Source organism: Nannobrachium achirus (assembly GCF_963921795.1).
Source record: "Nannobrachium achirus genome assembly, chromosome: 12".
Taxonomy (NCBI): Eukaryota; Metazoa; Chordata; class Actinopteri; order Myctophiformes; family Myctophidae; genus Nannobrachium; species Nannobrachium achirus.
Window position 1 is genome coordinate 10,675,910 of NC_137832.1, and position 16,763 is coordinate 10,692,672.

A 16,763-nucleotide genomic window follows, 5' to 3' on the forward strand; every position below is an offset into this window, starting at 1 on the left:
TAGTGGGGGTATTTCTGAATGGGGGTGTTTCTGAATGGAGGTCTGCCCCCCCTTTGGTTAGGCCTACTTCAGGATTCAGTAAGCCAGTCGGCCACTTCAATTCAAGTATGTGTCTACAAGCCTACAAGATCTACAAGCTTGAAGTTTGGCCATTTTAACAATTTTGTATATTATTAGACTGACTGTACAGACGTATGCAAAGCCATGTATTAGGCCAAGTTTTTTTGAGCGGTGGTCACAACGCTCCTATACGTGGCCGTGTGTGTGGGTCTCCGTCCGTCCGTCCGTCCGTCCGTCCGTGTCTGTCTGTATGTAGCCTAAACTTCGGCGCGTAACTAGTGCCGCACCATTTACGCCACTCGCGCAATATATACATCAAAATGTGCGGCTCGGTCGGGAATGGTGTTCTATTACCTTTCGTTCCGATCCGCCTTACCATGCCGACGTAATCGGCAAAAAAACGACGCTTAATTGTCCCCATTGACTTATAATGGGACAATGCAAGAAATCACTTTCAAGTATTTTTCTCTCGTAAACCATAGGAGCTACAGTTTCAAACCTCGGAGAGGAGATTCATAATGATTTTAAGAATGAATCGAAAAATAATTACATCACTCGGCCTCATGGTGGCGCTATAACGGCCCACTTTACGTTTTGCCCCGTAACTCTTGAACCGTAGATGGGCAAATGGGCGTAGCCACGCCCATTTGCGCCAGGATAGATTTTCCGCCATCTTGAATTTTCTCCAAAACACACTTTTTGCTCCTTTTCCTACATATTTTCTTCAAATGTCACAAAAATCAGTACACATGATCTACACACACACACACACACACACACACACACACACACACACACACACACACACACACACACACACACACACACACACACACAGCTCCACTTCACACGGGTGTGATTTTTTTTATAATAGTTTACCTATGATATAGTAATTGTCTTATTTCTTTCCTTTCTTTATTTTTTGATGCATTAAATGGTCTTAAAAGTCCATACGTTTTCACTTTACTGCCCCCTGGCTGTAAATGATGTAATTCAGCACTTATATTTGAAGTTTGAAATCAATTAGCCCTTTGCACACGGATAGGAAACTAAAGATGTCACTTCACAGAGTGCCACCTTCCTTGTATTTTATTTGTACATGCTTGTATGCCATTGATTCCATTACTTTTTTCATTACGAATTTAGAAGTATTGACACGTCTCAAGTCCCTTTGCTTCAAAATGTGTTCCTTATTAGTTCCTTGATGCAATTCTTGATATACTCAATGACATTCTCAGTTTTAAATGGCCTATTTTTGTGACATGTGGGAATCAGGGGGGCCTCTTTCTCTCTTTAAAGCAATCGTCTCTCTCTATATCGGGTGGAACCCTCATATGCGGCGCGAAGTGACGCGCGTTGAGCTTGTTGGTCAGCTACTTTTGCTGTCCTATAATCGGACAAAATGAGTTTTCTCAAACAGGTGGCTGGCTTCTCCCTTAAGCCCTTATCAGAGTCTGTGGCTCTTCACTGCAAATGTGATATCCACCAAAAGTGAGAAAACAAGTGGAGGCCATCATAGTCAGTCACGGTGAAGTCCTATCACTGTGACTGACTGGTCTAGATCGACCAATCAGTGAACGGGTTGATGGGCAGATCTGTCTGAAAGTAAAAACATAGAGATGTGTCGGGGTTTGCGGTGGATAGCTCTTCACCGCGAGTAATGACGTAATGTTGTAGTTTTATGACTTAAAAAGACTACACCGCGGCGTACCGCCTACTATGATAAGGGCGTAGAGATAGGGCGAGAAGTTCTGCTTGAGAGAGTAGGGATGCCTCCCAAGTGTCTCCCTATAGGGAGGTCCTCGTCCCACTAGGAGGAGACCCCAGGGTGTCGCACCAAATTCTAGGTCCTTGGTACAAGGATTCACTGCGGGCCCCCCATGAATGTTCTTCCTAAGGGGAGGGGGTTTAACCCATTTAGACTGGGAACGCATTAATATGCGTTATTTTGCGCTTTAACTATTGAAAGATAGAAGATATACAAGCAGATATACAAGCCCCTGCCCGTGGTAGACCAAGGACCGGACGGGGGGGATTACATTTACTCAGTGGCGTCAGTTCAGCAAAAGCTAGGGTATGGCAAAGATGGGAGTCCTCATGGAAAATGGGTTGCTGGTTCTTTGCTCCCGAAGATCAAAGGAAGAGTTTGAGGGTCCTTCCTCTTTGAAGCAGGCTCCATAGTGTCCACAAGTAAATAAATCTTTAAAATTGAGGCGCTGTTGACCTCTGGAAAAGAACACACTTGAACTGGTATAGTTCTACTGTATGAGAAGAGTTTGAAATGACAATGTATGAATTTTCTAACTCGGTGCACATGTGTTTACAAACGTTTTATCTCAATACCCAAAAGAGAAATTATACGTTTGCCCTGGACCCAAACTACAAACTAGTGAAAATAGCAGATCTACAAGCACACCAACCCCACGTGGAACGAACCACTGAACTAATAGCAGTACAAATGTGTTGACTAATAAATTAGTTGGTGTAACCATCTAATTTATTTGAGAGTCAATCATCTGTTCTAATTTTCACCATATACCGCCCACCAAAGTGCAGCGAAGCCTTATTTCTTACTGAAATATCAGAACTTCTATCTAACTGTTCCAGGGGCGTCAATCGGGTATGGCAGGGGTATGCAGCTGCCATACCCTGGGTTCAGGAGGGAAAATAAAAGTTACCTTTAAATATAAATCCATGAATGTCTCTTTTGTCTATCTGCGCTGGTTATTATGTTGTTAAATTACAGTCAAATAACTACAAATACAACATTTTACAAAATGGTCACTTTAACAAGGTATTATAATTATATTCTCCCCAGCTTGACAAAATGGTATATATTTTTTCAGACATTGTGAAAATAGCCGATCTACATGCTCACAACGCCTTGCAGCGCGAGGCGTTGTGAGCATGTAGATCTGCTATTTTCACAATAGAACCGTGTTATACAAAATTTAGTAATGCCTCTTTTCCATGAGGACTCCCATCTTTGCCATACCCTAGCTTTTGCTGAACTGACGCCACTGAACTGTTCCACTGACTATGAGAGAACCTTGATTGCTGGTGATGCTAATTTACATGTGGACATCGCTACAGATGTGACAGAGTGTTATGAGTTTCTTACAGGGCCACACCCTAGACCTGGTGATCTCTAAAGGGCTAAGTTTTTCTATGGACAGGATCATCATTAAACCTGAGCTATCAGACCACTATTTACTGTGTTTTAACTTTTAATATGACTGTCTCTGATCTAGAAAAAAAAACTAAAAAAAAAACTAAACAATAGAGGACATTCTATAAAAAAATGATTTTTCGGGTCGTCGGCAGCAGATGAGTTTGCTCGCCATCTTGCATGTGGGGCTCATGGCCTGAACATTTTGGGAACCCTTGGCCTATATTTAGATAGCCTATAGCACAGCTAAACAATCCACCCATGTTAAAACAAGGTGTGGACTATGCAGTTAGTTAGCTGCATTAGTATAATAGTCTAGCCAAGCCAGGCTAATGTTGAGAGGACCAGGGCGTGTTGCTGAAAGATGCTCCTCAAAAGGCCAGAAGCAGACACAAAAAGAGTTGTTATTCGAGAAACCTATTAACAATTCTTTTAGACATGGGTTAAACTAAATAAGATCGGGACAGCCCCACTTAATGAAAGGGACAGCTTGGAACCGGGATTTATTTATTTATTTATTTTTAACAGAGAGGGAAATAATATAGCTTATGGGGCTGAATCTGCGGAATAATTAGTCTGACAGAAAAGTCTACTGATATGTCTAGTCTGGTGTGACCTTACCTGGGACGGCCAGCAGAGGGCAGCAGAGTCATGCTCTACTGCACCAACAATCAGCCAATACAAAATGCAGCCTCCACTCACCAGGTCTGAGGAGGAGTAGCCTAATCCAGACAGAAGTTTTGATCACCATATGGGTGTGGTCCCTTTATGCCATCATCCCATCGTATGTCAGTTAGGTTACAAACTGTGATGTCACTCAAAGGGGACAGCATGTCGCTTATTACAATGTTGTTAATGTACAGCAGTCTTCACCAGCCTGGGCAGAACTACTATCTATGTATGTGAGAGATAGATAGTGGGTTCTGGGTAGTATTCAAACTTAGGTTCCACCGAGATTTAAACTCGGATCGCAGGATTCAGAGTCCTGAGTGCTAACCGTTACACCATGGAACCATGTTTTCATCCAAAAGGTTATGTTTTTATATTCTCTACATCATTTTTAAAGTTGACAAAAGTGATAGGAAAAAAAGTAACATGAATAGAATGGACCAAAAGTTGCAAATATTTGTCATGCATTATAAGCACAAAAAAAGAAGAAAAAACAGCTACATGCCATGCATGTTCATCCTACAGTCTCACAAGTGAACAGTGGTTTGCAGGGACTGATGCCATTTGGAAGTACGGCATTGTGTCAAAGTCAAGCCGGACAACATATTATTTCGAGTGTAACAAGGTACATACTCCTCAATGTAAGGTCCTTCCGAGATTTTAACTCTGGACTTGAACTCGAATCTCTGGATTCAAAGTCCAAAGTGCTCACCATTGCACCACAGGGCCCCGTTTTGATCACAATATGGGTGTGGTCCCTTTTTAAGAACAACCGTGATGAAATCATGAAATATAACATTCATTATTAGCAATAAATATGAATAAACCCATTATTAATATATATATTATTATAATATATATATTATAATATTAATAAATTATATATAATATATAATGTCGTTAATCTACAGCAGTCTACTATCTATATATGTGAGAGATAGTAGGTTCTAGGTAGTATTCAAACTTAGGTTCCACCGAGATTTGAATTCGGATCGCAGGATTCAGAGTCCTGAGTGCTAACCGTTACACCATGGAACCCTGTTTTCATCCAAATAGTGTGGTACAATGCGTCCACAAAACAGCTCCCGTAGGATTTTTGTGCCAAAATTGATTTTTTTGCAGATCCTGGTTCTATAGAGTCCAAACTATGAGAAAATGATGGGTGCCAACTTTTCCGGACCCCCGCCCCCTTTCTGGGGGTCATCTAGTTTGGGACCTCCCAGAACAGTACACCAGCCAGTTAATGTCCAATTTTCTTAATATTAGGGTTGTTTTGTAGGTTTTAAAACATTCTGAGTTCATTTATTACACTTTTGAAGCAGCCAGAATAAGCTTTCTAACTTTTGGTTGGGGTCTTTCCTCACCTGGGACCCCCTAGACGGACCCCTGTGCCTATCTCAGTACTCGCTCTGCTCCTGCTCCAGAACAATGTCATATTAGATCATAATTGAAGCATAAAAGTTTTTTTCTGAAAACAAAAATAAGTAGTAACAAATACCAGGGGTCTTCAACAGGGGGTTCGGGACCCCTGGGGGTCCTCAAAGTTACTACAAGTGTGATACGAAGTGTACTTCTAAGGATTTCTTTGCTAAAATGTATTTTGTACTGCTTTGGCTTTTATAGGGACCACATTTTCAGAAAATGATGGGTGTCAGATTTTCCTGACCCCTGCCCCCTTTCTGGGGGGGTCATCTATTTTAGGACGCAGAACAGTATGCCAGAACAGTATGCCAGCCAGTTAATGTCCAATTTTCATAATATTAGAGTTGTTTTGAAGATTTTAAAACAAGTTCATATATTGCACTTTTGAAGCAGCCAGAATAACCTTTCCATCTTTTGGTGGGGGTCTTTCCTCTCCTGGGACCCCCGTAATGACCCCTGAGCCTATCTCAGTACTCAATACAGTCCTTGCTCTGCTCCTTCTCCAGAACAGTGTCAAATTAGATCATAATTGAAGCATAAAAGCTTTTGTACCTGTAGTAGCTAATACCAGGGGTCTTCCAAAGGGGGTCCGGGACCCCCAGGTGTCCTCAGAGTTACTACAGGGGGCCAGCCAAATGGCTATTTCAGTTTTGGCCATATTCTTGCAACCAGTTCTGCAATTTGCTATCTATTTTTGAATAATATTAGAAACTGTATTAGTATTCTCACTCAGTATTATTTACTAGTAAGATGCCTCAGGGCGCCAATTCTTTGCCATCTGGCCAGTGATGTATGTCGGACCAGTTACCCATATATGGAGTCCCCTGGTACCCATATATGGAGATCCATGTACTGTATATGGAGATATGCTATCAGAGCCCAAACATGCTGACTCAGTTATTTGTTATGTGAAAGTCCTATGATGTCTATGACAACTGACATCATACCCTTTTATGCCCATACATGGAGATCCCTGTCTATAGAACCAGCCACACAGTCACAGATATGGGCTGTCTTGGCCATCTGTCTTGGCCATATATGGATTCTGTTAGTGTGGCAGGACTTCATATTCCCATATGAAGTCCTGTTAGATATGGGCTTAATATTGAAGACATCAAGGAACTCCATATATGGTCATAAAAGGGATTCTGTTAGTGTGCCATCACAGTGAAGTCAGAGTGTGATGTCAGAGCGGACACGCAGAACAGAACAACATGCCCATTTAACACACACACACACACACACACACACACACACACACACACACACACACACACACACACACACACACTCACACACTCTCACTCACACACACACACACACACACACACACACACACACACACACACACACACACACACACACACACACACACACACACACACACAGTCATCTTGCCATACATCTTGAATGTATGACCTCAGCATCAAAGGCTGGATTGGGGTATGTCCCTGTGACAAACTATTATCATGTCCACTGTCCAGGGGTACTTAATGTACATCAAGCTGCCTCACAGAAACAGGACATAGACTCCTGCCCTATGAGCCACAGGGCTGGGCAAGGCTTACTTATTTCCATCAACATTGGAGTCATTGGAGCACTTTGGTCCAACAACCCCGCATCTGTGATACTGCAGGGTAATGGGGTGGGATTTCAGTCAAAGAACTTGGAGCTGCACTACTACCACATATCCTCCATGCCAACACCAATTGAAGAAAATGGATGGAATTCAAAGAGTGGGGGGTATTTTCCAGTCAGATGTCTTGGCTGACTGGGAGGTTGGCGTGACCAGAGATTTAGCTGGCCCCCTTTAGTAACTCTGAGGACACCTCCCAGACCCCCTGTGGAAGACCCCTGGTATTAGCTACTCATTTTTGTTGTCAGAGCCCAGCTACAAAAGCGTTTATGCTTCAATTATGATCTAATTTGACACTGTTTTGGAGCAGGAGCCCAGCAAGGATTGTAATGTCCCAGGTCCCGGGTGAGGAAAGACCCCCATCAAAAGTCAGAAAGGTTATTCTGGCTGCTTCAAAAGTGCAATATATGAACTTAGAATGTTTTAAAACCTTCAAAACAGCTCTAATATTATAAATTGGACATTAACTGGCTGGCATACTGTTATGTGAGGTCCTAAAATAGATGACCCCCCAGAAAAAGGGCAGGGGTCAGGAAAATCTGACACTCATCATTTTCTCACAGTTTGGTCCCTATAAAAGCCAAATCAGTAAAAAATTTAAGTTCAGACAAAAAAATCATTAGAAGTACACTATGTAGTAACTCTGAGGACCCCCTAGGGGTCCTGAAGCCCCTGTGGAAGACCCCTGGTATTTGCCAACTACTCATTTTTGTTTTTAGAGCCCAGCTACAAAAAACATTTATTCAATTATGATCTAATATGACATTTTTCTGGAGCAGGAGCAGAGCGATTACTGAGATAGGCACAGGGGTACGTCTGGGGGGTCCCAGGTGAGGAAAGACCCCAACCAAAAGTCAGAAAGGTTATTCTGTCTGCTTCAAAAGTGTAATAAATGAACTCAGAATGTTTTAAAACCTACAAAACAATCTTAATATTAAGAAAATTGGACATTAACTGGCTGGCGTACTGTTCTGGGAGGTCCCAAACTAGATGACCCCCAGAAAGGGGGCGGGGGTCCGGAAAAGTTGGCACCCATCATTTTCTCATAGTTTGGACTCTATAGAACCAGGATCTGCAAAAAAATCAATTTTGGCACAAAAATCCTACGGAAGTACACATCGTACCACACTAAAAAGGGTATGTTTTATATTCTCGAGATCATGCAGTTGATTAGAGCAACGCGTCCAACTTGATATGCAGAAAAGCGGATGTGTCGAGGGCAGGCTGCCACCAGCTGCCACTCAAAAAAACTACTGGACAATCACAACACATATTTTCCAGGACTTTTCCATTCTCATTGTATGTCAGTTAGGTTACAAACTGTGATCATACTCGAAGGGGATAGCATGTCGCTTATTACAACTAGAAACTCTCATATCTAGAAATCGCGCCCTAACGGGCGCTCATATTTAAAAAAAAAAAAATAAAAATAAAAAAAAAAGGAAAAAAAAAAAGTTAAAAATAAAAATAAAAAAAGTTTAAAAAAATAAGAAAAAAAAAGGTGATGGTCAGCAAGGAACATGTGTTGTTGATTTTTGTATTATGTTTTTTAGACAATTGAACAACTGCTGAACGTGGAGTTGCAGATGCAAGACATACAGACATACAGACATACAGACAGACATACACACTACCCCATTCTGATTAGGTTGTGAGGATGTTGTTAGTCTACAGCAGTCTTCACTGAACTACTATCTATAGATGTGAGAGATAGTAGGTTCTAGGCATGGGCGGCCTTAGTAATCTGGAGGCCCGTTTCAAGAGCTATTGATGAGGCCCCCCTCGCGCCGCCGCCGGCGCACCGAGGCCACAGTAGACGCACAACAATCGCACACAGAAGTTGACTTATAGTCAACTAGAAGCAGTGCTCTTCCGAGCACAGGTCTCCACCAGGCCACACAAATCGGCCTGTTATAGCGCCACCATGAGGCTGATTTAAAAAATGTGGGGCAGAGGTTCTGAATTAGCATCCAGGGAGTGTGTGTGCTCAGTTTGGCAGCGATCGGGCCAACGGCGCCGGAGATTAGCTGGTAACAACCAGGCCACACAAATCGGCCTGTTATAGCGCCACCATGAGGCTGATTTGAAAAATGTGGGGCAGAGGTTCTAGATTGGCATCCAGGGAGTGTGTGTGCTCAGTTTGGCAGCGATCGGGCCAACGGTGACTGAGATTAGCTGCTCACAAACTGCGAGGACGCACGGACGCACGCACGCACGCACGCACGCACGGACGGACGGACGGACGGACGGAGGGGAAAACATACTCTCCCTCAGCCTTCGGCTGGTGGAGACAATGACTGGCTGCTATTTATATATTATTATTATATCACTACATAATGTTATAGCATTGACCTAAATGGCGTTATATTAACAAGGTTATATGATTATTAAAAAGTGTTATATGTGTGTTGCAAGTTGAACAAGGCTTGCTGGCTAGCTCTTGGAGGCCCCCTGGTAGCTGAGGCCCGTTTCAATTGAAACTGGTGAAACATAGCTAAGGCCTCCCCTGGTTCTAGGTAGTGGTCAAATGTACTGTACATACATAGCTCATATCTTTACAGGATCTTCGCGCATACACATCTTCCCACATATCTGGGTCAGTGACGTGACGCCCCAAAAAATGTGTTTTTAAAAAAACTTTAAATTGCAGGCATTAAAGTTATTTACTTTTGTTCTACTCACTCTCAACCTTATGGAAATACATTTTGTTTTTAGATATTTTATTGGAATCAGACTTTATTCAGCAGTTTATTGTACTTGTGCTTAAAATCGTCATATGGTGTGACATGAAAATAATTGTTCATAAAATGAAAATGGAGTACATCTTTCTTAAGTTACTCACTTTATCAAAGTCCTTTATCATAACTAACCAGTGATCCACTATAGTTTTTTGAAAATTAATTATATCTGTATATTTTTTTCATAATCGACACTCTGTGTGAGGCCCATGTTGTCGATCTTACAACATATTTTAAATGTATTCTGTCAAAACTTTCTCTAAAATTACACAAATATTTGTGACTCTTCCTGATACTATTCTCTATGTAATCCATACATTTTTTTTTGTTTCATCATTAATAAAGGTATGATTTTTCACTATTTGGAATGTCACACCAAATGATTTAGTCTCACACCGTATGATCATATCTTCATGTGTCAAAGCAAACTGTGTTTTAACCTACCTATTAGTGAGTACTGAACTTTACTGATTGATTAAACAATTACCCAGGATAACATGGCCTTAATATTTCTGAACAGGATATTATTGTAGGGCTTTAACATGGGATAAGAAAGAATTGTAGTAGTAGATGGATGATGAGGATGTGCACAGGAATGCTACGCACACCTAAGTCTTCTGCCGGCCCACGGCAGAAGGATCCTAAAGAGACAATAAGGCGAATAGCCACACTTGGAGCCAAGGCAACATTTTATTAACACCAATTAGTGGAAACAGAACTCAGCATTCAGGTAAATTGCTTTTTTCCGAAGTCTCCTGAACTTGAACACAGCATTTTGTGTTGAACAAATGTAATTAGGAATCATGACATTACACCACATCTCCACTAGCTAAAGAGTGCTGGGTTGCGCAACTCCGAAAATAGCTGATCTACAAGCTCTCGCAGCACAACGTGTTGAGAGATCAGCTATTTTCGCTAGTTTTGTCTCGGGTCCTACCTTAACACTGTCCACTGTCCAGTCCAGTGAGTGAATACATTAGACTGTATTGTACATCAGCCAGTCGTATTTGGTGAGGGTAGCAAACCGGCTGCCTTGTTGCGGTTCTGCTATGCCACAGACAACCTCCTGCTCTTTGAAGAAAATGCAGTCTCGCCCCTTTGGCTCCTCTCTCCTTGCTGGGTCATTGTTTAATTTCTCCCTGTACTTTCTCGTTCTCTCAGCACTTGTCATTTTCCAGCTGACAAAAGAAAATGGAATGTATAGTTTAAGACAAAGAGAAAATATTGTTTAGATTGAAACAATATGTTAAGGTTTCTGTGAAGGGGTTTCTGCTCTGTCTGATGAATTTGAAGTATCACTGAATGAAGCTAAATTACATTTTATGTAAAAATGTTTAAAACAAATGTTTAAACGTACAAAAGAAACATGGAACTTTGTTATTTATTGTTATATCTGTAGCAGAGCATGTGAGCGGAGCGCGAGCGGAGCGGGCCGTTTTTGACGTGAGCGTGAGCGAGCGACTTTTCAAATGGGTCTGAGCGGCATTGGAGCGAGGTCTGTACCCCGCTCCGCGGAGCGGCGACCGCCGCCCGCTCCGAATACCGCTCACTGGGCGCGAAATCACCATACACAACACAACTGGCCATGCCCACTGGTCCACAATGCACCTGTGCTTTGTATGCTGTTGTGCTATGAAAGTCCCCTACAGCTAAGAACAAGCATGGAGTTTGCAAAATACTACACAAAAATAACAGACAAGACGTACAAATGTACTATCAAAGTTAAAGAAACAGAAGACGCCGACGAGACAGAATGTGGTGAGAAAGTTACAACCAGCAAAGATTCATTTTGGAATCTGAGAAGACACGTCTCTAGGAGACATGAGGAGATATTTCGCCAACATAATGAGAAGAAATCAAAAGGTTTGTAGCCGTTTTGATATAGGTAATTTACAAAAGCCAGCTTTATTATCCTAATGTAAGCTATAGGCTACTTAATAAGCATGTGTTTGTTTTATAGATAAAGAAGCGCAGCAACAACAAACAGAGAAACAGAGTGATCAGCTACAGAGCTTCTTCACTGGGAGAAAAGGCCCAACCGTCACACGTGAAAGAAAAAGGGAGCTGGATGAATCATTTTTTAAAATGATATACATGGACTACGAACCTCTAACTGCAGGCGAGCGCGAAGGAATGCGACACTTTGCTGGTAAGGCCGAACCGGGTTATACTCCGCCCTGCTACAATACTGTCCGGGATACTCTTATGCCAAATGCCATGGAAGAGATGGAAGCCAAGCTAAGGGATCTACTGCTAATGGGAGAAGGGTTCGTTCTCGCAGCGGACATCTGGACAAATAGAAGAGGACACAGTTTCCTTGCCATTGTGGCGAGTTTCATAGATGGGCTGTTCAAGGGGCACACAGTGGTGTTAAGCTGTGAGCACATTACAGGAAGCCATACAGCAGACCGCATCTACCAAAAATACCAATGTGTTCTGAAAAATTGGAACATCCACCGGAGCGTGATTCGGGTTGTGAGCGACAGTGCCAGCAACATGATCAAGGCATTTAATATCCTCCCGGACCTTGACAGTGAAGAGGAAGAAGAGGAGGATGAAGTGGGGGTCGCTACGCCCGATGATGGAGAGGAGGAAGAGGAGGAACTGCCTGAGCTCTCACAAAACCAAGTGGACGAGGTCACCAGTAATGTCAATGCTATGGTAAACCAGTACTTCACTGTGTCAAGTTTACACCTGCGATGCCCTATTCATCTTCTTCAGCTAGCCATTAAAGACGCCATTAACGAGCATGATGATATCAATCGCCTGTTAATCAAAGCTGGGAAGATAGTGAAAAGTGTGCGCAAGAGTTGTCAGAACACAGAGGAAACCGACCGTCTGGGTGTGCGACCCACCACTGCTTGCCCGACACGATGGAGCAGCCAGTTACACATGATCGAGTCTGTCCTTAACTTGTTCGATAAAGATCCATTATGGCAAAGCAAGCTTAAGACTACCGCTGAAAACCTCACCTCAAACGACGTGCGTCGGCTGACTCACCTTGTAGAAGTATTGTCACCGCTGGCTGACCTCACCGACAAAATGCAACGGGAGCTTGGGAATTTAGGGATGATTCTCCCCGCTGTCACCGAGCTCAAATCCCTGCTAGTCAATTCCGACGTGGCCCTTCCAATGAGCATTGCTTCGTTTGCAGAAACACTGTCTAATAACGTTTCCACCCGCTTCAGAATGTATTATGATGATAAACACATCCTCCTCGCGTCAGTGTTAGATCCTCGTTTCAAAACAGAGTGGATAATCCGTGATGAGTTGGTTTGCAACAAACTTGGAGAGCTCCGTGATCTCCTCGTTAAAGAAGCTGAGGAAATGAGCGCAGCAGGTCAGTCTGCGGTGGCGACCACCATCTCCGCATCTCCCGACCCCGCACCTGCACCTGATGTAGGCCTAATCAAGAGACCTCGCATGTTCTGATCATATTTCACAGAGAAGCAAGATGCAGGTGATGCGAAAAGTGAAGTTGAAAGCTATCTCTCCGCCCCAAGATCGAACCCAGATGAAGATGTACTTGCATTCTGGAAAACTAACTCCAAGGATTTTCCACGCCTGACTAAGGTAGCTAGAAAAGTGTTCAGTATTCCAAGCGGCTCTGCTAGCGCAGAAAGGGTTTTCTCAGCCGCTGGTCTGTTGTGCCGAAACCACTGCATGAGTTTGAAGCCTGTGACATTGGCCAAACTTGTGTTCTTGAAAGTTAACTCAAAGATAATGTAGGCCTAGTAGTAGTGTTGCATTCTTTTTGTTATTTTTGTTTTTTATTTTATTTCTTGAAATGTATAAAGTCAAATAGCTATATGGAGGCAAACACATTATGAATGTGTATTTTCTTTATGTTTTACTGTGAGAAGTTGCATCAACGTGCATGTTGATTGATATAGCCTATACTACATTATTGCATGTTATTCTTTGCTTGTGAAATTATGCAGGAGAATAATTTAAAGATTGTTTTTGTGAGTTCGTTTATAAATAGCAAGCACACACAGTGTGTTGCGTGGCCCATAGGCCTACAGTTTCTACTTGTATTTTGCTGCTAGTATTGATTGATTGAATGCTTAATATTTTATTAGTCAGAAATGTAAACTGTGCAGTGTGCACAAGATTACAGTCAGACATTAAAGCTAAAAGGATAACAGACAGAACAAGGTTTTTGGGATTTACAATTTAGGAAGACGGGATTTGTTTCCATTTTGGTCATATATTCATTGCCTATTAATATAGGCATAATAGGCCTACGGCCTGTCGGCCTCCTCCGACCGACACCTCATTTTATTTGGCACCTGTTGTGCCACTGCTGGTAATAAAATATACCTAGAAGTTGGTCTGTTTCGGTCCGTGTATTTTTTTTATAGTTTTTGTTATCTGTTTCCATTACTCTTCTTCAACTAGAAACTTTAACCATTAATTTGAAATGAAGCTATATTAATGATAAACCTACAGTTATTTAACTATAGGCCTACTTGCATGCCTAATTGTCATACGATCACGATGGTAATATATTATTATGAAGAAGAGGAGAATGAATCCGCACACTGTCTCTCAGCTCCCAATTAAGTTAATAATTTATTTAATCAATAAATAACAACGTCTTAGCTGCTTTAAATGCTCCAGAAAAGAGCGCAAATGGAAACGAGCGTCTTCAGCAAATGCCGATGTGTTTCAATAGCCACTCTGAGCAAAACACGGCTTTTCTTTTGTGCCGTTTTTTTTGTTGTAATTGTTGCTGATGAGAAGACTGTTTGAGAGCGGAGCGTGGAGCGAGCGGTGAGCGACTAATGCGCAAATCAAGGTGAGCGGCGGAGCGGGGGGGAGCGGAGCGGCCGGGGAGCCGACGTGAGCGACGAGCGAGCGGGACCACGGATCCCTGGAGCGCGGAGCGGTATATCTATCCGCTCCACTCCGCTCACATGCTCTGGAAGGCAACAATGTTTTTTAAGTATGCAGTGTTGCCTGAATTGTTAGGAAAATGGTTTTCACGAAATGGGAGTTCATCTGAGCTGTAGGACAGCTTGTGTTTAAGGGAGATCAATTGCACTCAAAAAAGGGATTAGCACATGTATACACTTGACACTAGTTATCACAATGATAACTACTGAAATTGTAAAAGAAAGTGTAAAAAATAAAATGTAAAAAAAATAATTAAACCCTTGTTTTTGTTACACTAGCCCTTACCCATTCAAAGATATGAGCTCCGAAATGATGTGCAGTGTGGGTTATGGGATGTGCACTGTGCACACAGTATATGAGGGATGGAAAGTAACTTTAACTGGTGCTTGCATGATAATATGTACCGTAGGAGCATCAATGTAAGAAATACCCGTTTCGTTTAATGGCTACAGATACTGTGTACGGATCTGCATGATTTTTGTAGGAGCACCAATGTAAGAAATACCTGTTTAGTTTAATGGCTACAGAGATACTGTGTAGCCTACCGATCTGCATGATTTTTGGACAACATCTGTAACAGGGCCAGAAAATTATATGTTTGATATAGTTACCGTACCTGAAAATAAATATTACTCTGAAAATGATGCTATGTGACATTTATTTCATATATACAGTTACATTTCTTGTTCATTACTTGCATCATTATATATAGCTGGGGAGAATCTGGTCAAAAATCATCAATTTCGTGCACTTGTTGCAAAGTTTTAGATTTTTGGTATGGTGTTAGGTATAGGTATAAGGTTTTCAAAAACCATCGCAAACAAGTTGGGCTCGCCCCCTAGTGGTCTGTTTGCAATGAATCAAATATTCGATACATCAGTAGCCTATATGGTTGAAACCCCAAATAATTGATAAAAGAGATTTTTCAATGGATTCTGTTACTATTGGGTATGATAAACAACATACTAAAAAAATCTGGGGAAAATAACTACCGGAAAGGCACCATTTTCAAGATGGCGTCCACGATGGCTGCCGGGAGCTGAAAATGCCTTTAAACTGGGTTTTAATGTGTAAAAAATCATAATAAATCTGCACTGTGAAGAGTTTTAGATTTTTGGTATGGTGTTAGGTATGGGTATAAGGTTTTCAAAAACCATCGCAAACAAGTTGGGCTCGCCCCCTAGTGGTCTGTTTGCAATGAATTCAATAGTAGATCTGTCAGTATATGGTTGAAACCCCAAATAATTGATAAAAGAGATTTTTCAATGGATTCTGTTACTATTGGGTATGATAAACAACATACTAAAAGTTTATGAAAAAATAACTACCAGAAAGCCATCATTTTCAAGATGGCGTCCACAATGGCTGCCGGGAGCTAAAAATGCCTATTTAATGTGTAAAAATTCATATAAAATATGCACTTGGTAACTAGCTTTTACATTTTGACATGGTGTTAGGTATGGGTATAAGGTTTTCAAAAACTATCGCAAACAAGTTGGGCTCACCCCCTAGTGGTCTACAATATACTGACCTATCTGATATTTGATTCATTGCAAACAGACCACTAGGGGGCGAGCCCAACTTGTTTGCGATGGTTTTTGAAAACCTTATACCCATACCTAACACCATGCCAAAATTCAAAAACTCTTCACCAAGTGCATATTTTATATGCATTTTTACACATTAAATAGGCATTTTTAGCTCCCGGCAGCCATCGTGGACGCCATCTTGAAAATGGTGGCTTTCCGGTAGTTATTTTTTCATAAACTTTTAGTATGTTGTTTATCCTACCCAATAGTAACAGAATCCATTGAAAAATCTCTTTTATCAATTATTTGGGGTTTCAACCATATACTGACAGATCTACTATTGTATTCATTGCAAACAGACCACTAGGGGGTGAGCCCAACTTTTTTGCGATGGTTTTTGAAAACCTTATACCCATACCTAACACCATACCAAAAATCAAAAACTCTTCACCAAGTGCAGATTTATTATGAATTTTTACACATTAAAACCCAGTTTAAAGGCATTTTCAGCTCCCGGCAGCCATCGTGGACGCCATCTTGAAAATGATGGCTTTCCGGTAGTTATTTTTTCATAAACTTTTAGTATGTTGTTTATCATACCCAATAGTAACAGAATCCATTGAAAAAACTCTTTCATCAAT